Source organism: Fringilla coelebs (genome assembly GCF_963513975.1).
Source record: "Fringilla coelebs genome assembly, chromosome: 8".
Lineage (NCBI taxonomy): Eukaryota > Metazoa > Chordata > Aves > Passeriformes > Fringillidae > Fringilla > Fringilla coelebs.
The window spans coordinates 7,669,464-7,688,773 of record NC_140066.1 but is presented as its reverse complement, the minus strand read 5'-3'; the positions used below and the strand labels follow the sequence as shown (position 1 = coordinate 7,688,773).

Here is a 19,310-nt window from a genome sequence, read left to right as displayed (position 1 = left end):
CCATGCCAAGGTTTGGTAATGGGATGCTTCACAGGTTTTAACAATAGTCTGTTTAAGGTAAGATAGTCTGTCTTTACTTACAGATCTGAAAAAATAAATTTTTTTCATAACGGTTCACTTCAAATTTTGCCTTGAAAATTGGGTTTATTACCCCTTCCTTCTCACAAATGCTTCAAGGAAAAAGTGAAAATACATCTGGAGACTATTAAGCAAATAGCAGACCACAGCACAAGGTAGAATATCTAATCAGAGTAGCTGTTAGCTAGATAAAAGGGTGCACACCTTAAAGCAATGAGAGCTCCAGCTCTGTCATGAGATGGTGGATGTACTGACCCATATTAGGGTGTTCTGCTTTGCATGCTGGCATGCAGATTTGCTTTGGTTTTGTTGCAAACACTCTAGTTGGAATCCTCTGGAAACAGGAGCCTAGAGGAACAGCATGATTTGCTTCAAAGATTATTTTGTTGTGATTGCTAAACAAGCTGCATTTTTCCACTAGCTCACCATGTCAGATTCACATAAGCATGCTCCAGTGCCTAAGCACACTTGCAGGATGCTGGGTTCAGCCAACCATCTCTTCACTCCTTAGGGGCTGAAAGAGGAGTGTGAATGGCGGACTGTGGAGGAAGAGGCTAGCAGATCGCATGGAGCCAGTCTGACTGCTGTTTCCAGTCACTTAGTCAGAACCCCTTAGAACCACCTTAATAATTCAATAAGGCAGATAATATTTTGAACTAAAAGAATAATAATGAAAGATTCTATAGTAGTCACCTCATTAGCCTTTTTTCACAAGTATGAAACATTAGAGCAACTGGTTTTCTAACTCCAAGTGACTCCCAATGAAGCAATTTGAGAGAATGTTCCCAGAGAAAGTTCTATGTCCACCTATCCAGCATGGTCTTGCTGCTGGCTAATATCTTCTTGCTGGCTCTCCTCTAAGAAATGTACCCATATGTGACCTCAGGCTGAATCTCAGCTCTCAGCTTTCCAGTATACAAGCACCTTGAATTGAGATCCATAACTCTCTCAAAAGATAATAACACAAAAATCTGAGTCAGCCCAATAACTTCACTTGGATATCACCATGTAAACAGAAAAATCCTTTTTTGTTGGCTGAAATATTGCCTAGAATCATTAGAGTCAGTGCACAGAAACTTGAATATGCTGTTAACATGTGGCTTTGAAAGACTAGTAATTTTTTTAACAAAAAATATACAAAAATTAAAGATATTGTATATAAAGATGAAAGATGTGTGGTTTAACTTGAAAGCTATGGGAATAACACTGGAATGAAGGTACTGTGTCTAAAGAATGAATCAATCAAATTATTTTTGCACACTGTTGACTTTTTTCAGAAATCAAAAGCAAAACTATCTACTTGCAAATAGACAATTCTAACTCATCCATAAACACTGTAAATGGAAATTACATATGGGTTGTTCAAAACCAAATTCTTCTTGTGTCTTTGTTCGTGTGCTTTTACAATCCTTAGTATTTCCGATGAGTTGGCTAAGGAAGCCTCCAGCCTGAAAGAATATGAGTTTTAACTCCTAATTGTGAAATAAGAATAAATTTAAAACTATCTTCAGCTTTTTCTTCATCATGAACGTAATGTGAAAATTTACTACTTCTTAAGTGATCACAGCTATGTGGATATTTGAAGTTACGTGAGGTCTCAGCAGCCTTGAAATCATCATACATGTAAGAACGAAACAATGGTCATTGACAATATATTTATCACCATGAATACTTTTGCTATTTACTTGTCTCGCATAGACAATGACAAGGCTGAGAAGAACAGTTGGCGATTTCTCTTCATCTCTGTACCTGGGCCTCTCATCATGACAGGATCCTTTTCTACACAGAAAGAGGGAAAGCTACTGCTGTTACAAATGTGCTCATTAAATCAGAATTATGCTTTCATTAAAAAATATTTGCATTTATTTGGATGTTTTTCTTGATGTGTTTTTTTCTGTCTGCATTGGTGTATGCATACACTTCAACACATGCAAAGCTTAAATGCACTGAATGGAAGCCCTCAAAATGCAAATCTTACACTTTTTGAAGCTAGATGTTAGTCTCATATTTGACAGTGAATATTTAGATATGTACCCAAAAGGAACATATTCACATTACCTTTTGTCTTAATAAACTTGATCATTCTTATCTTATGATTTGTGATGATTATAAAATGATAAGACAAATGTCTTCATTCTGAGAACATGGTGAATAGTGGATGTAAGAAGAAGCAGTTTTGAAGAGATTTGCAACTGAAAGGTCACCTGGCAGTATGGCAACATGTTTAATGAACCAAGAGTAAGCTAGTTTAACGTGCTTTTCAAGGGTTCAGAAAAAAGGCCTAGAGTTCCTCTGTGCCTGGTATCATGGCACTGTGTTTGGAGGCCTTTTAAAACAGACAAAGCCCAAGCATTGTTAAAGAAAAACTGCCCCATCTTGATGTTCTTCCCAAAGATAACTTACAGGATTACATCACAAATGGACATGGACTAGAACAAGCATTTAAGGTTTATGTAGAAAGCTTTACCTCATACCAAGTGTGTGCAATGACAAATATATTGTGGCATCAGCCTATTAGCATACCTAGGAGTTTGGGCTTTGATAGGTGCTGGAGAGAAGGACTCTGGCTTTTTATCACCTACACAGCAGAAGGATTTTCTTGCCTGCCAAAGGTAGGCATTGACTGCCTCCTGCTTTGCTAGCCCATGCCGGAGAGAAGGTGTTTGTCCCATGCTGCAGCTTCACTTAGATTCTTCCAGTCCTTCAGTTTACAGCTCGGGAGCTTAAAAGAAGACTGTCTTTTACCAAGATAGCCTCCAAGAGATTTTATAATGCCTTTCTCAGGTATTTTTTGTTCTCAAATGTGTGGGGCAAAGAATGTCTTGCTAAATAATATAACAGGAAAAGACTGTCACAAGCACAGGCTAAGTACATCTTATTCACTTAGTTCTTGTCCCAGGGAGAGACTTTTATCTGAAATGCACCTCCTTAGGCTGATGTTGCTAGACATCCTTAATAAGTGTTTCCTTATCAGACAGGCGCCCTGTGTTGTTTTGATTATTGGATATGGGGACTGGGATTGCTTGCACTTTGCATAATGCAACTACAGTTCTTTGCTGAGACCAGTGCTATTGTCTTTACTCGCTGGCTTCTTGTTGTGAAACTCTTGCAGAAATACTCCATAGAAATTAATCTCCTGCCAAATATTAAGAGAGAGGTAATATGGCTGAGGCAGAACGTTTTAATTCATTGCAAACAAATCTTTCAGAAATCAAAGCTTTATACAGCCACGAAAGATACAGAAGAAGAATCACACCTCCTTAAAATTCTGCTTTAAATTGTATTTTCTATACTTAGCCAAAGAAGTAATAGTACCTTCTGATGAGTTTTCAGAAGAACAATAAAAAAGTCGAATTAACAACCATGGTTCAAATGATGCCATGGAAAGTATTTGCAGTTTGAGCTCTGTGGAACTTTCTGTATTCAGTATTTTCTTCTTAGTTGTTCCACTGGGTGGCACAACTCCTACATTGCCTTTTTCAAAGATATCACTCAATATCTGAATATGTTAAATTATTTTACTGCATTATTTTGTGTTGACAGCTGCAGCCTTGAGTTGTGATCACATTGCCTAGCCAGAGGAAACAGGGAATTAAAGTAATTGGGAGGCAATTGCTACTGTACTGTCTTTAATCCAAGACATAACCTACACTCCCCCCATCCTCTCTCTCCCCCCCATCCCCCTTCCTCCTTCTTCCAAATTGTGGTTATCTGACTTGGAACAAAATCTAATGTGCTAGGAAAACACATAGATCAGACCTTAGGAGCAACTAAAGCTTTCCACAAAGTGCATTGCTTTCCAGACAGAAAACAAAAAGTGTTTGCCCCCTTAATGAGAACTGTTTGTCAACCTGCATTTTTAAAATTTCTCCTGAGACCTTCATGCTTCCAGGGTGGAAGGATAAGGAAATTGTCCTGCATTTTAGATGCATCCACCCACAGTCTTTTATTTAATCCTCACTAATGGCAAGGAAGAATTCTAGACTTCCAAATCCTGTCTGCTCAGAGAAATGGCACTTAGGACTCATGACAGCATTTCTCACCACGTGGTTGCCTTGTTGATGCAGATTACCTGGGTTTGGCCTTCAACGTTATAAAATGCTGACAGACTCACAAGACTCTGTTGCTTCACAGCTTCCCCAATTGTTATTTGCTCTCCAGTTCTTCATCACCTTAATGCTTTTCCTTAAAAATAAAATTTAAAAAAAAATCAGTGTATTCCTCACCAATGTGCCCACTGCAATTCCCATTTCTAACCCCATGAAGGACGTCAGACCTTGGAACTGGATGACTTCTGACATGACCAAGCTATCTTGTTACCTCAGCTTGTCCTCAGGCAGGGGACATGCAGTGGCACCAGCAGCACAAGCAACTCCTTTGTAATTACACATTTGCTGCCTCTCATTATGGTTGAATCTGAGTAAAGACAGAAATCCTGCAGTATTTAAATGAAGCATTGTGTTATAGTGACAGGGATTCTGAGGTATTTCCACATGTTATCTTTTGTATTTGTTCATCAGGTGCCCAAGGAAAACCCTTCCATTGTGCAGTGATTGTCTCTCTGTCAGTTCTGCCTCCACCTATATTGAGCCCAGGGGTTAATTTCAGTGAAAACTGGAAGAGGAATAGGTAGGACACAAAGGTGTCTAAATGGGTAAAAAATTTGGTAGACTTGGCTTGTGACTAGAAAAGAGCTGTCCAAAGAAAGATCGCCCTGAAAGAACTAACATTATGTATAACACTTGGCTATAGTTAATCAGTCAAAATGCACCTGACCATCCAATTAGCATTTGTGCACTGTCAGATTAGCTATAGCTCTGCTTTCTAGCTGTCTCTTGAAGGATGCAGCTGGAAATATTGCTGCAGGAACTGGGTCATGACAGTAGGGGACAAATCTATAAGAAAACCATTTCATTAGTCATGCTACTCATGCAGCAGCTAATTTTTAATGAAGAAAATGTCTTTCTAGCCAGGTTCATGTAAATCTTTTGTGCAGGAGGTTTATGCTTTTATCATTAAATACACTGTATTTAAATTTTCAAATAAATGTGGTTGGGCTTTGTAAATTTAATTTTCATTTGCTGAAATCCCACTACAGTAGGGTGAGCTCCTTTTCAACAATAAGACAAGCAAGGCTGTAAGGATATTCTATATGGCAGGTGACAGCTCCAGAGCAGAAAATCAGGATTATTTACTGAATAATCCTGAAGCTCATTAATTTACCATTTATGCAAACTTCTACAATTTATTTTTGTGTCTAGAGTGCTTTGAATTTTCTGCTTTCTTTTAAAGCTACAGCTGTGCCCCCAGATCTTTATATGCATGGGATAAATTCCTCTTGACTTCAGTGGAGTTCTACCAGCCAGAAATTTTGCTTCTGGCCTTCTTTGGGATTTAAATGGTGTGTGTTTGGAAGAAAATGTCAAATTAGACTCATGAGAAAAAGAAATATGAAGAATACCCACATGTCTAAGCTATGGACAAAAAAAGGAAAGTAGAAACTGGTGCTGAATTATTTTAACTTAAGTTACATTTTATATTTATTTGGAAATTCAACTGTGTCTTTAGCTTTCCCAGGTTAGATAACATATCTGAAGCATTCTTTAGGACAACAGATATTTATGAGAAAGCTGACTGGAATAAAAATTTTTAGCATCTTTTGTGGTATGTGTGGTTTTTTTGTCCTAAAATAAAACATGGCACTTTTAGGAGAAATAAGGAGACTATTTTTTTAAAAATCCAGTAAGAAAGTCTCAAAAGACAGTTTTGCTTTCCTTTTACAGGAAAAAAAAAAGGTACAAATATGAATTTTCTTGGCAAAGAACTTTGTTTTCTTAATTGTATTTAATATCTGTGTTGGCCCTGCAGTTCCAATCATACTGATGTATCCTGATGCAATGTTTGTTAATCAATGTCTTTGCTAGCTCTTACATTATTAGTTCCCAGTTCCGTATTAGTGTTATTCACAGTTCATTATTAGTGCTGCATCTCCTGCTGAAGAGCTGGGGCTCTGAAGGGCTTGTACTTGGTTAGGTTGCCCTTGCAGATGCCAGGCAGAAATGTGGCTCTGTGAGGGCTCTGAGAAATGACAGAAATGAAGTTGTTTAGGACATGTGTGTCTGTGCAATGGTGAATGATTAAAGGGTGACAAAGGGGTGGGGCAGATGGCACCCTAACTCGTAATACATGTCTGTGAAACAGGAGTGTGGCTGGTTTGCCAAGGGATTGTGATAAGGAGAGCAGTATTTCCCCTGTGAGCACTCCAAGGCTGTAGATACTCTGGACAACCTTGTTCCTCTTTTGAAAGCAAGACATGTAACAGTGAGAAACAAGGATGTGTGTGAAAGGAGAGGTTCTGTATGAATGAGAACCTGCAGGTAACATGAGAATTCCTCCTCCTAGGCACCCACAGAGGAAAATAGGAGATAAAGTTGCTTGCCACATTTTCTTTGCTCTAGTCTGGCCTGGTTTTTTCTCATTCTTTTTTGAGAGAACAGAGCTTCTCATCCCCTTTGTTTTTCAAAATGCATTTTTCCTGCTGGCAAGTACCAGCTGTGAGCATGATTGTACCAGCAGATACCCCTTTTAGTGATAATTTTTCACTATGTTTATAGAAAAGATGAAAACTATGCTGACCAAAACACTCTTTCCAAGGAAAAGTGTGTCTCTACTAACTGATCTCATGAGCACTACCTGCAGCTTAGTTTGTTCCTTTAGTATCTTTGATGGTTTGGAAAGGAGGATCGGGCTTTTGCTCAGTGCATACAGCAATCCCAATGACTGCAACTTGGAACTTTTTTCTACTGCTAAGAAAATGAAACACTTTGTTCTATTTACTACACAAGACATTTTCTTTGTGAACTATTATCTCAAAATAGCACATATCTTATTCAACAGAACAGCAATGAATGCTCATAAAATAAAGTGAGAGTTCATTATTATTTGTGCCTTCTCATTAGGGTGTGAATCAAATCCTTTAAACCCTAAATTGTTGATTTATTTCTTCAAGCTGTTTATCTAGCTCTGATACTCACATGACTAGCAAGATGCATCCTTAGCTTCAGCCTAAGAAGGACTTCAAATAAGGCAGTGCTGTGAACTGGGTTGTCTAGTTCCTTCTAAGTTCTTGCCTACTGCAAAACACAGAAAGCGTGGGGGTTTTTCTTCAGATTTTAACTTTGCATTCTGAGTTGCACAGGTTGCTTTAGTATCAGAAGTAACAACGAAAAGCAGTAGATGATTTAAATTATTTATAAAGAGAAAATTGCACAGCATCAAACTCTATTTAAGAATAGTTATTGAGGTTCTTCTGCTACCTAGTTCCAAGTATGCAATATTCAACAGCAGAATTTGTATCAGTTACAGAGGAAGGAGCAAGAAATGGAAATTTCATACAATTAAGAATAACTGCTTTTAGAGAACTTTCTGCGTGGAATTGAGCTATTGGCTTATGCTCTCTTGGGCTGTTCAAGTGTCATCTGTAAGGAAGGAGGGTTCAGGGTCCAAGAATGTGTCTCATGAACAGTGACAGTTTAGGGTATCTTGGGTATATTATGTCTATAGGCTATGTTGGGTTTGCAGATAAATGTAGAAATTTCTGCTATTTTTTCACTAATACTGTTGTTCTTCAGGCCAACTAGCTTAAAGCTAATTTTATCTACATCGTGTCTTTGATAGCAAGCATTTCCAAGCAGAAAGTCTTATTTCTCTGCATCAATAGAAGTAAGTGAAACTATAAAACCAAAGATACAGAAGGCACGTGGAAACCTTGAAATAAATCCAGTCTCTGTTGCAGTAAACTGGTGGTATCTAGATGTCTTATCTGCCATGATATCCTGTAGAAGGCTTTTAATGCATACAGCTTTGCAAAGTACAAAGTGAAGACTGAAACAGGGCTGTGGCAAAAAGTCCAGTAAACAAAAGAGGTGTTAATGCCAGCCATAAATCAGAACGAATATGGAGGTTGTAGTGATTCAGGTCATGTAAGGACTTGCAGACAGAGATACAGGGAGGAACTTCACAAATGTCAAGCATCAAAATGTACTAAAGAGAAAATAAGCTTTGATTGATTTTGAATGACGGATGTGATGTCAATGACACCAGACAAGCAGAAACACTTAGCTTTTCCTGTACTGCTGTTTTTACTGTTTTTCATTAAAAAGATAAATAAAAGTAGTAGAGGTGTTGAGAAAAGCAACTGACATGGCAAGATATCTGCTTACTTACTGGAGAAGAGTTCTGAAACAAGTATTTGAAGGAACAAGAGGCATCTTTGTTAAGGTATATATTAATTTTTTTTTAATGTGAATGGTACTTCCACAGTACTCACATTGGCTTGTGGTTACGACCAGAGGTAAAAAAACCTCCAGATTTGTAAAGTACACAAGGATGACTGAAAAAAAAATATTAGACTGTAAACCAGTCTCTAGAGGAATAGACAGTAAATTAAGTGGGACAAACTAAAAAAAAAAAATTGCTGGAGAAAACTCCTTTAGTCCTGCATTTAGTAATGTAATTGGTGCTGTATGTATATTCAGTGTTTTTCCTGTACATACCTGCTTGAAAAATGGGGAAGAGAATGATCTAATGCATATCTTCTATTTCCATATTTTCACATCAGTTCAACTACCCCATAACTCGCAGAAACATTTTTTCCAGTGCTGTTCCCTAGTGGCACAAGACACATGACTTTAAATGTACCAAGGACTATCTTTTTTATCAGTATATTAGGTGAACCTGATACTGCATTTAAAGAAAAAAAAGTGTGGATGAAAGAACCATGAATTCGAGATGTTAAGGTTAATAGGTCACAATCTAACCTAAATAAAACTCTCAATGAGAATTTAGCCTGGGCAAGGACTGTGGGATTTAGCCTTAAGAGAATTAACAAGGTACATCAGGTCTCGTCACTGTTCTGACTGCCAGAAGCCTGTCTGGACAGTGTCCAGAAATACATTCTCAATCACAGCAGATTAAAGCAGCTAATGCAGGAAATTATGTGTGCTGTTTTACATTGTCTGTTCTGTTATCTGGACAGGTACAGCAGTGATCATACAGAGAAAATAGGAGGGAAAAATCCTGAATTATTTTAATTGGCTGATGTTTTTCTCATATTTTTCTTTTCTGGGAAAGTAATTATTTTCATGTAATTGTTGGCTGAGTTTTAAAAATCCCATTATAGTTCTTTCTTCACCTTGGGAATCCTTTTCGATTTTTTAAAGCCATTGTGGATCCCTCCTGCTTTAAAAAAAAGCCCTCATAAAATGTTTACAAGTCTTGTTTATATTCCCATAACATTTTTCATTATGCTGTGACAGCTTCACTGAAAAATTATTTTAATTATCTCAAAATGAATCGCACAAAGAGGGAATATGAAAATATAAATCTTATGTTTGACTGTTCTTTAATTGCTTCAGCTAATGAAAGAGGCATGAGATATCTACACAATGGAAAAGCTAAATTGCATGAACAATATAACCAGTATTTGAAATGTGCTGAATTCATTGAACTCACTCTGCTTCAGTGGGAAGATATGGGGGCTGTACCTGGTTTGCAGTGCTTGTTTTCTGCTTCTGGTATGGCAACCTAATTTCAATGGGAAATGGTGCTGAAAACACCTAATAATTATCTCTTCTGCTCTCTAGGTCAGCAGCATGCAGACATTAATGAACAGAATGAAGTAAATTTATGTCCCAGAAGCTGTGGGTCCTCTCCTGCAACCTGTCCACAAGAGTTCAGTAATGTGAGTAGTTTTTATACAGCTGTAATGTGAGATGATGCTTGTACATGGCATTAAACCACATCCATAAAATGTCCATTGATTATAGTAAGTACCTTAATTCAACAAAAAAATTGTATTGTCAATAGAATTAGATTACTTACTGTAATCAATGGACAAAGAATGATAAAAATGGTCAACAGGAGGCAATAGAATTATTTTAAATATTTGCACACAAAATGGGTCAAATCTGTAGGTCTAATTAGGTACTGTTTGTTCCCATAGAAGAAATTTTTGCCTCATCAGATCCTGACCTTGTGATCTTCGACAGAATTTTATCCAAGACACTGCACAAAGGCATTTTATTTCTACAGACTTCTGAACATTCAGTTGTTAGAAGCTCTTGGTTGCAGGTGATGAATTTAACAAAGAACAGGAGTATGACAGAAAAGCAGTGTTTGAACTGTTACTTTGTCAGTGAGTCTTTCACCAACATAATGCAGGAATGCTGCAAGGTTATTAGCCAACAAATCTCCCCTCTGTAGTCTAAAAATATCTCCCAATTGGGTGCCTCAGTGAAATGCCATGTGTTATAAATGGCAAAGCTGATTTCCAACTCACAGGGATAGTGAGGAAGGACTGCAAGAGCTTTGATATTTAGCAGAAAGGTAACGGACATGTGGCTATACACGTAGCCAGCCCTGAGTAATTATTTTCCTCCCTCAGATTAGATGCTTCTTATCTTATGATAATGTTATAACTCAAAGTCCTGCCATGCTCACCATTGTCTTTAAAGGGTTGCGGGGTTTTTTTTTCTGTTGGGATATTAGTCTTTAATAATCCTTCAATCTCAGAGGGTTTTCCTTTGCTTCACAAATATTGCACTGAATTGTAAATCTGTGTGATTAGTGGCAGGCATTAACAGAACATGCTGACTCAGGAAATAAGTAATGATTAGGAGAGGCTTTCTCTTAGGTCAAATCAGCAGTGACAGGACATTTTCCATCTGATGGCCGGATGGCTGGTTTAGGTTCATACAGCTGGGAATGCTTTGAATTCGTGCAGAACATCGCTTCTGCCACGAGAAAGTTTTACCTGCTATGTTTCCTACAGTAAAAGTTTTAGCCAGTGTAGCAGTGGGCCAGATTTGTCAGTAGCGTTAATTAGAATAATACAACACTCACTTCTGCCAGCAGTTCTTCTGATTGCCTGTGTCTCTAATACCATGACACTGAGGCACTGAGCCAAAACTGGCAGACTTTTTCTGGAAAAGCTAATTTACGTGTTGTTCATGGGAGAAAAGGTGTGGACATTTGTAATAAATGCTCTCTCTCACATCCAATAAAAGCATGCAAGACAATATTTATTTCTCACAGTACATAATCAAGCAAGATGCACTATGTAACCAGGATATAAAGTGTGTTAATACCCAGATATATTATTTATAACTGTTAAATAATTTTTCTCCCAAGAATGTCTTTTCTAGTTCAGATTTTTTTTTTTGTCTCTACTTCCCACCTTGCAGTCCAGCATTGCATCACTTTACTGTATTGCCTTAACCAGAGTGATAATCTGGCTATTTGTCAGTGTGAACCCCCTTGCTACAGGGAGCATCATTAGCTTCGTCTCTTCCATGGTAATGTGATCCCTTGGGAGTAACCTCTCATGTGCTATTGAAGCAATGCTTAGGCTGCTAATGAATCTTCCTGTTACTTTGTTGGTTTCATTTAAATATCAAGTATTATAAATATAGAGTTCATAAATAAGTCAAACAAACAGGCAGTAATTTCAGGAACTATGTTGCAGACATCAGTTATATATACATGTCAAATTAACCAGCTGATTTTACAATCTCATTCAATGAATACGAGTAGATTTTCTTCAATTGAACATCTACCTTGTAAATCTGTTTCCAGTTGTTGGTTCACCTAAGGAATGTCCCACCAGTGAACAGCAACATCTGTATTCTTCCTTCTAAATATTTAAACTAGCTAGATAATATTTTCTGTTCATCAAGCCTTTCAGGGCTTTATCATCTTTCTAGGCTGTAGCTTGGAACAAATAGTTTAGAATCTGTAATTGTGTGCTCTTGCTGCTAATTCTGTTTAACTATAATTGATGTGTTTTCTTAGCTCCCTCCAGTGACTTGATGAGCAAATAAGTCCATGGTGTGCTATCACTCTAGATATTGCAAAGCAAGTTACCAGGCAAGATCAGTTCTTTAAGATGATATTATATGTAGCATTCTGCAGCAGGATGACTAAATACTGTCTGCTAAACCCATTTTAGAACATAATAAACAGATAATCTAAGATTTCCTACATAATTCTACTATTATTTATTATCAATACTTTTTTATCCTTGGCAGAATTAATGTATGAATTTCAACATTAAGTGGAAGTGATGAAGCTCCACACTTCTGAAAGAGGATTTGTATTTTTAGGAGAAAAAGCAGGAGGTTCAGACTCTGAATTCATTTTACAAGCTGTATTGAAGATGCTCCTTCAATCTTTATAATGATATGCAGAAAAACACCAGCTATGGAAACAAAAAAGTATTATGAACTGTATCCTGAGGAAAATCTGTCTGCTTTTACTAATGTTAGACAGAAAAAATTGTACTGAGCTGGGGTCCATTTGTGAAAATGGTACCATTATGAGAAATATATTGGAAGAAAAAACATGCAGTTGTTTATGAGCTAAATTGAATCAGGAATGCTCTTGGAGCCAAAAAGCTATGGAGAAGTCTGTGCAGACAAATTGCAACAGAAAAAATGACAGTATAAAGAAAACTGATTAGCTTCTCAGAAGAACTTTTAGTCCCATTGAAGCAAATGGAAATTTTGCAGCTGATTTCAGCTGTACCACAATTTAAATGTGTGAGGATTTGATAAAATTTGGGAGAGTTTCTTTAGGTTTGTGTCCTCCCCCACTGAAAGTGCATACTTAAAGACTGTAATTTTAGAGGATTGTGCTTTCAGTGTGAAAAAAGGTTTCGTGTTTTTTTAAAAATTTCTTAACACCCCACCCCAATTCCTTAGGTACATGAATAAAACCAAACCAAACTCAAACAAAAAGTAGCGAAATGGCTTGTGCTGAGACACATTCTCAAGAGTTATAACTTGTTATGTGATTTACTGTAGAATCTAGGAGGTCTCCCTCAGGACCAAGTTATCACCATATTAGACCAAAACCCTCATAACATAGTGCCAGTCCAAAGAATTCAGAGAATATGAGAAGTTAGTGTAATACTTATTGAACGACAGTCAGTCTAAAGGCAATAACAAAAATTGAAATTATGGTTAGGCTGTTAGCATCTCATTTTCATGCAAAATAAAGGAAAAAAACCTACAAAGTCAAGAAATTTTTATTCTCTTGCTTATTTCTCTTTTCTGCACTTGGCTTTCCTCCTCTGCCTTACGACTTCTGTATCTTCCGTGGAAAAATACAAAGCAAGCAGAAAAAAAGAATGAGGAGGAGAGGAAAAATATGAAAACAAATTCACATTATCTTGAAATGATAAAAGGATGCGAAAATTGCTAAAAAACAGAAATCATGCTTCCACAGGGATACAACCTGCAGGAAAAGAGTTTCACACAACTCAGTGCATTTAGGGTGATCTACACCTGATGTGTATATCTGTAAAACTTGTCCAATCATAGTTCAGAGACAGAGGAGGCAGAACAAGGTCTATTTCCCAACCACCTAGAAGGATACTTTTCCCACTATTTTTTATAATTAACAAGTACCAAAGCCAGTTTTAGAAAGTGGGAAAAAACCTAGTGAACATCTAAAAAAAAAAAAATTATCTTTCTTGTGGAGATTCAATAAAATAATTCAAACAAGCAATTGTAGGGAAATAGATTGTCCTGAAGTCTTGGGACTGGATATTTGGTTTTTTACAGTGCTTAATTATAACATTTTACTGATTTTCCATACTAGGAATTTTATAGTATGAATTATTTCCTTATGAGCCACACAATTTTTCAATATGCAATAAGGTAATACAAAGTACATTGTATTCTTATTACACCTGTCAGTCAAAGAGTATGACCATTTCATGAACTTTAAACCATTCAGTGGGAATTTTTGTCTGTTCCTGCATGGGGAAATTTGTGTGTGTATGTCTGTGTGTCTGTGTCTATAAAGTGTAACATCTAGTTCTGCTGGAAATATGCTTATTCATAATTTCACTTTCATTGCCATGGACCTGTATAATTTTACCGAAAGTAAAACACTGTCTATCATTTCTAGGCTTTTATGCAATTAGTAATAAATTAAGAAGGAAAAGCTGGGTCAAAAAGGTTGGCTTTGTGCTCTGCTCATGACAAGAGCACTACTTATTCGCAACTCTGGTTCCAGAGGGAATATTCTGTGTTTTGTGTCATTATTCCCAGAGCTGGGGAGTCACTGCCATGCTCAAAATATCTTGCAGCTTCAAGCTTCCTACAGTTGCTACTCCTGCAGCACAGTCCTTCTTACATCTCTACAGGCCAATGGCAGCCACCATCAGTGTGATTTGACCTATCTGCTGCACCTCTAGGAGAATACTGGCGACCTCTTTCTCGTTTGTTTTCTGGCTTCTGCTCTTCTCCTATAACTTTACTTGTTCAGGCAGGACAGAGCTGGTACTGGGCTTTGTACTTAAGTACTGAATGCCAGGCCAGGGCCCCAGAGGGCTTGGGAGCCCAGAGTTTGAGAGCATGGCTCTAATCCCTGAGACACAAGTCTGGAAATCAGATCAGTGATGAAGTAGTGGTATACCTTGTGCCTCAAGAAGGAAACTTGTCTTCTGTACTAGTTCACACTGGATCCCCAGGACAGGTGGTCTTATTCTTTCTTAGAGTGAGGAGCTTCACAGCTAACTCTGTGGGCAGAAGCACTCTGTTACACACAGCCAGGTCTGTGATGGATCAGATGATGCAAGAGCATAACCTTATCATCAGCAAGTGAAGAAAAAAAAAATCGGCCTCCAGTTTGTACACCAAACTACATTTGTGTAAAAACAGCATAAATGCTTTAGTTCATTTGGCCAGTGAGAAAGAAGAATTGCTTATATTAAAGATACAGATAAGAGTTTAAGTTTTTGTTTTTTAAGGCTGACAAATGAGAAATGTCACCCATCTGGAGTATTACATTTTGATCACCAAGTCAGAATGCTGGAGTACTTTTGCTAGGTCCTCTGAAATTAGAATGTTGCTCTGTTGCAAGGCTAGGTCTCTCTGAGTTTCTGCTTTTATGTTATAGTTTGCTCATGATTAATAAAATATTGTCTCTCTTTCTGGGGAGAAATGAACAGATGGGGGAATCAACTGATCTGATTAACTCTGTGTGCATATATACTCACTCAAAAAATACAAAAGTAGGAATGATCATGCTCAGATATTTAAAAATATTGCACAATCACATACTAACTATGCTGCCAAAGCGGTGGATTAACTAAGGAAACTATATCGTTGTATGCATGATTTATCTGCTTTTTCATTCACAAGAAGTTTAATTCAAAAAATGCAGTTCTTATAAATATTAATTCAGGATGCTGTTATTAAATGTAAATGTGGCATTTTGCATAACGTCAGTGTTAACATTTTGGATCAAGATTTTAAACAGAAGTAAACAAATCCTGGGTCTTTCTTAGGAGGCATTTATGTGCTTTTCATTACAATAACACCAAGTCAGCGGGTAAAATTGTGTGGAAAAAAAGTCTCTGTGACGTGTGAGAAACGGCTCTGGAGCATATTCAGAGTATCTTTGAGTACTTCAGGGTTGCAAAATCTAGCAAATACCTGAACACAACAAGATTAAAAGCAAAATAATCCCTGGCTGGTAAGTAAGCTGTAGTATTATATAGTTCACCCTATGCCATTGTTAGCTGGGAAATATCTCACAGACAAAGTCCAACACCTGGAGCTCACTTGTCAGCCTTGGGGATACGGTATGACCCGAGGGAGGTGTGAGAAAACACAGGCATTAGGAGAGTTGCACTCAGCCATGGCTAACAGACCATAGCGAGAGACTCATAATTCCTGCATAAGTCTCATGCAAGCCAGGGAACTTCAGGTGGGTGTCTCTGCTGAGAAAGCAGGCCCAGACAGGGTTCTTTGACAGAGAACTGCATGCGCAGCAAACTACAAGGCAAAAAGAAGCCTAAAAGGAGGCACAGTGGCATGGTGCTAGGAAAATGCCTGCAAAAAGTGATGACAAACCTGCTAGGCTGTTTCTCCGGCAAAAAGGCAAAAACTTCACCTGAAGAGGTGTCTACTGAATACACAAATATTTTTGACTTTCCCAAAAGATATATATTTCATAATATCTCCTTGTCATAACTGCAGGCTCTTATATCCACATGGATTGCCAGCTCCTGTGGATACAGGAAGGTGCACAAGCTGAGAGTCAGGGCAAATCTCTATAACTGCTTTTGCCTAATCTTTGAAAATATGAAACTAGTGCGAGTGCCTGTGTATTTTTAAGAAAAATGCATGACTCAGATTTCCGTGGTAAAAGCTGCTTGAAGCCGACTTAGAGCTCACAGGAGTTTGGCAGGATGCTCCTATAATTTGGTAATAGGTATTTCTACACCCAGATTTACTGCTTCGGCAGTTCTAAATCTTGACCTTGTGGGGAACACAAGAAAATACCAAACACAGCCATACTGAGTAACCTGGAGTAGAAAGGGTACATTTCCATAGGAAGATAACTCCTGGGCATCGCTAGGAAAACTATATTAAAGAAAAGCTCCGTTTCCCCGCTCCGGTGCTGAGACAGGGGCTCTCACCCTCCTTTACAGGGTTGCCCCTCTCTCTCCGGGCAGCCAAAGGAGCACAAGGGCAAAAGGCCCACCACAGCAAAGACCAGCCCTGCACACAGGGAGGTCGCCCAGCGCAAAAGCCAGCCGTGGCACCCTGAAGGTGCCCGGGCCGGGAAAAGCCCTTTGCCCAGAGGGCCCCTCGTGTCCCTCTTCAGCCGCAAGCTCGCTCTTGCCTCGCCGTTCTACGCTTGAGCTCTCAGACGCTGCCGCTCTTGCCTCGTCGTCCCGCGGCTTCTACCAATGCACGACGGCACACTCAGGCCTGAGAAGCTCCAGGCCCCGTGCCCGCAGGGAGCCGCCACCCAACAGCCCCACAGCGATTTCCTGGTGCCACCACCCACACAGCCCCCCAGCTGCCCAAAAGCCCCCAACTTCAGCTTCACTCACCATCGCGACGTCCGGCGCAGTCCCACGCCGTGCTGGGAGCTGGGCCCTCTGGGCAAAATAACGCTGGGCACGCAAAGCAGCGGCCAAGAGGCTGCGCCCCTGCTTACAGGGGGCTCAGGCCGCTGCCTGGACCGCAAAGTGCCCGGGACTCCAGAGCACTGGTCCCCACTTACAGGGCGGCTCTGGTCCCCAAGGCCTATGGAGGCTCCTTCTCTCCAATTCCGGGGCGCTCCCCCACTAACGGGGCGGGCGCCCCGCACAGGCTGCCAGCTGAAGGGAGCACAAAGGCTCCCAGACCCGCAGCCTGCTTACAGGCCGGTCCACACCCAGGGAGCCACAGAGCTCGGCCTTCCCCCAAGGCAACAGGAACCAGACTCTAACGTCAGGCAGTCGAGCTCACGGCCTAACGCCGAGGGGCCCGAAGGGCCATGAGCCCAGCCCCGAGGACAGGGAGGGCACACGCCCGGCCCCATGACTCCTGGCCCCATGCCTCTGAAAGACCGGGGCCAGGGACACCCGCCTGATTACAGGGGGTCCCTCCAACCGCCCGCCGAGGCCAGGGGACGCAAAGAACCCCGCTTACGGGGCCGCCCCCTGCTGCCCGGCACCGCCCAACAAGCACTACGGAGCACAGGCTCCGGCCCGCGCCCCACTTAGGGACGGGCCGGAGCACGGCCGCAGCGCAGCGCGGCAACACAGCCGTCTGCAGAGCCCCGGGAGCCTCCTCTACAAGGCCCCCAGGGATGTGGCGCCAGCCCGAAGCTGTGCCAAAGGCGGGACCGTGCCCTGCGGCACGGCACTTCTGCAAGCTGCTCCCCGGCAAGGGCCCGGGAGCGCTCGTTCCTGTCGCCTGGCTAAAGGAGCCTCCCCAGCCCTGCTTACAGGGACCTGGGTGGGGCTGCTCCTCCTGGGGACAAAGGGTGCCGCCAAGGTCCTGACACGGGCCCCGAGTACAGGGCCCGCACGCTGGCAGCTCACCAGCACCGCCGGCAGCACGGGCGCACGCCCAGGCCCTGGCTACAGGCGGGTCGTGCTGTCCGCGCTGCCGCTAAGCGGCTTCGCACCGTCCTCAGAAAGCAGGGGCAAGGCCGGATGCTTTCTCCACCCGTGCAATTCGGGCACCCGCCTGTGGCTGCACAGAGCTCCTCTTTCCCTCCTGGGAAGTCTATGCTGTGCTGTTCTGCTCCTAAAGGCGGGGAGACTAAAGCACAAACACGCTTCCTCACTCACACCAGCAAAGCGGAAGGCAGGGGAGGGGGAGACAGGGGAGGGGAGACAGTCCCAGAAGAGGGAGCAAGTTCTGTGCAGCCAGCCTACTCTAGGGAGCCCTTCCTAACGCTGAGCGGGAGAGGAAAGCATCAGACCTGCCCATGCACTGAGAGGAGGCCACGGGGGCCTCGACGGGCTGAAGCGCTTCAGGCCTGGCACAGGGGACACGGGCTGTGACACGCCCCGAGTACAGGGGGTCACGCTGGCCAGGGGCCAGCAGCAGGCAGAAAGCTGCCGGGGCTGGGGAAAAGCCCTGCCCTGCTTACAGGGTAGCTGGGCTGGGGGCCGGGAGAGCTCCGTTTCCCCCCTCCGGTGCTGAGACAGGGGCTCTCACCCTCCTTTACAGGGTTGCCCCTCTCTCCGGGCAGCCAAAGGAGCACAAGGGCAAAAGGCCCACCACAGCAAAGACCAGCCCTGCACACAGGGAGGTCGCCCAGCGCAAAAGCCAGCCGTGGCACCCTGAAGGTGCCCGGGCCGGGAAAAGCCCTTTGCCCAGAGGGCCCCTCGTGTCCCTCTTCAGCCGCAAGCTCGCTCTTGCCTCGCCGTTCTACGCTTGAGCTCTCAGACGCTGCCGCTCTTGCCTCGTCGTCCCGCGGCTTCTACCAATGCACGACGGCACACTCAGGCCTGAGAAGCTCCAGGCCCCGTGCCCGCAGGGAGCCGCCACCCAACAGCCCCACAGCGATTTCCTGGTGCCACCACCCACACAGCCCCCCAGCTGCCCAAAAGCCCCCAACTTCAGCTTCACTCACCATCGCGACGTCCGGCGCAGTCCCACGCCGTGCTGGGAGCTGGGCCCTCTGGGCAAAATAACGCTGGGCACGCAAAGCAGCGGCCAAGAGGCTGCGCCCCTGCTTACAGGGGGCTCAGGCCGCTGCCTGGACCGCAAAGTGCCCGGGACTCCAGAGCACTGGTCCCCACTTACAGGGCGGCTCTGGTCCCCAAGGCCTATGGAGGCTCCTTCTCTCCAATTCCGGGGCGCTCCCCCACTAACGGGGCGGGCGCCCCGCACAGGCTGCCAGCTGAAGGGAGCACAAAGGCCCCCAGACCC

The 19,310-nt window shown here is 41.9% G+C and overlaps 1 long non-coding RNA gene across 1 annotated transcript in view; it reads left to right on the top strand.

The window, feature by feature from the left end:
- LOC311156506 overlaps window positions 1–14,716 on the top strand; it is a 42,065-nt gene extending 27,349 nt beyond the window's left edge. The window contains exons 3-4 of the long non-coding RNA XR_014616354.1: window positions 9,723–9,820; window positions 14,231–14,716. This is a non-coding gene — a long non-coding RNA (uncharacterized lncRNA). The remainder of the gene's footprint in view (window positions 1–9,722; window positions 9,821–14,230) is intronic.
- Window positions 14,717–19,310: the final 4,594 nt, after the last annotated feature.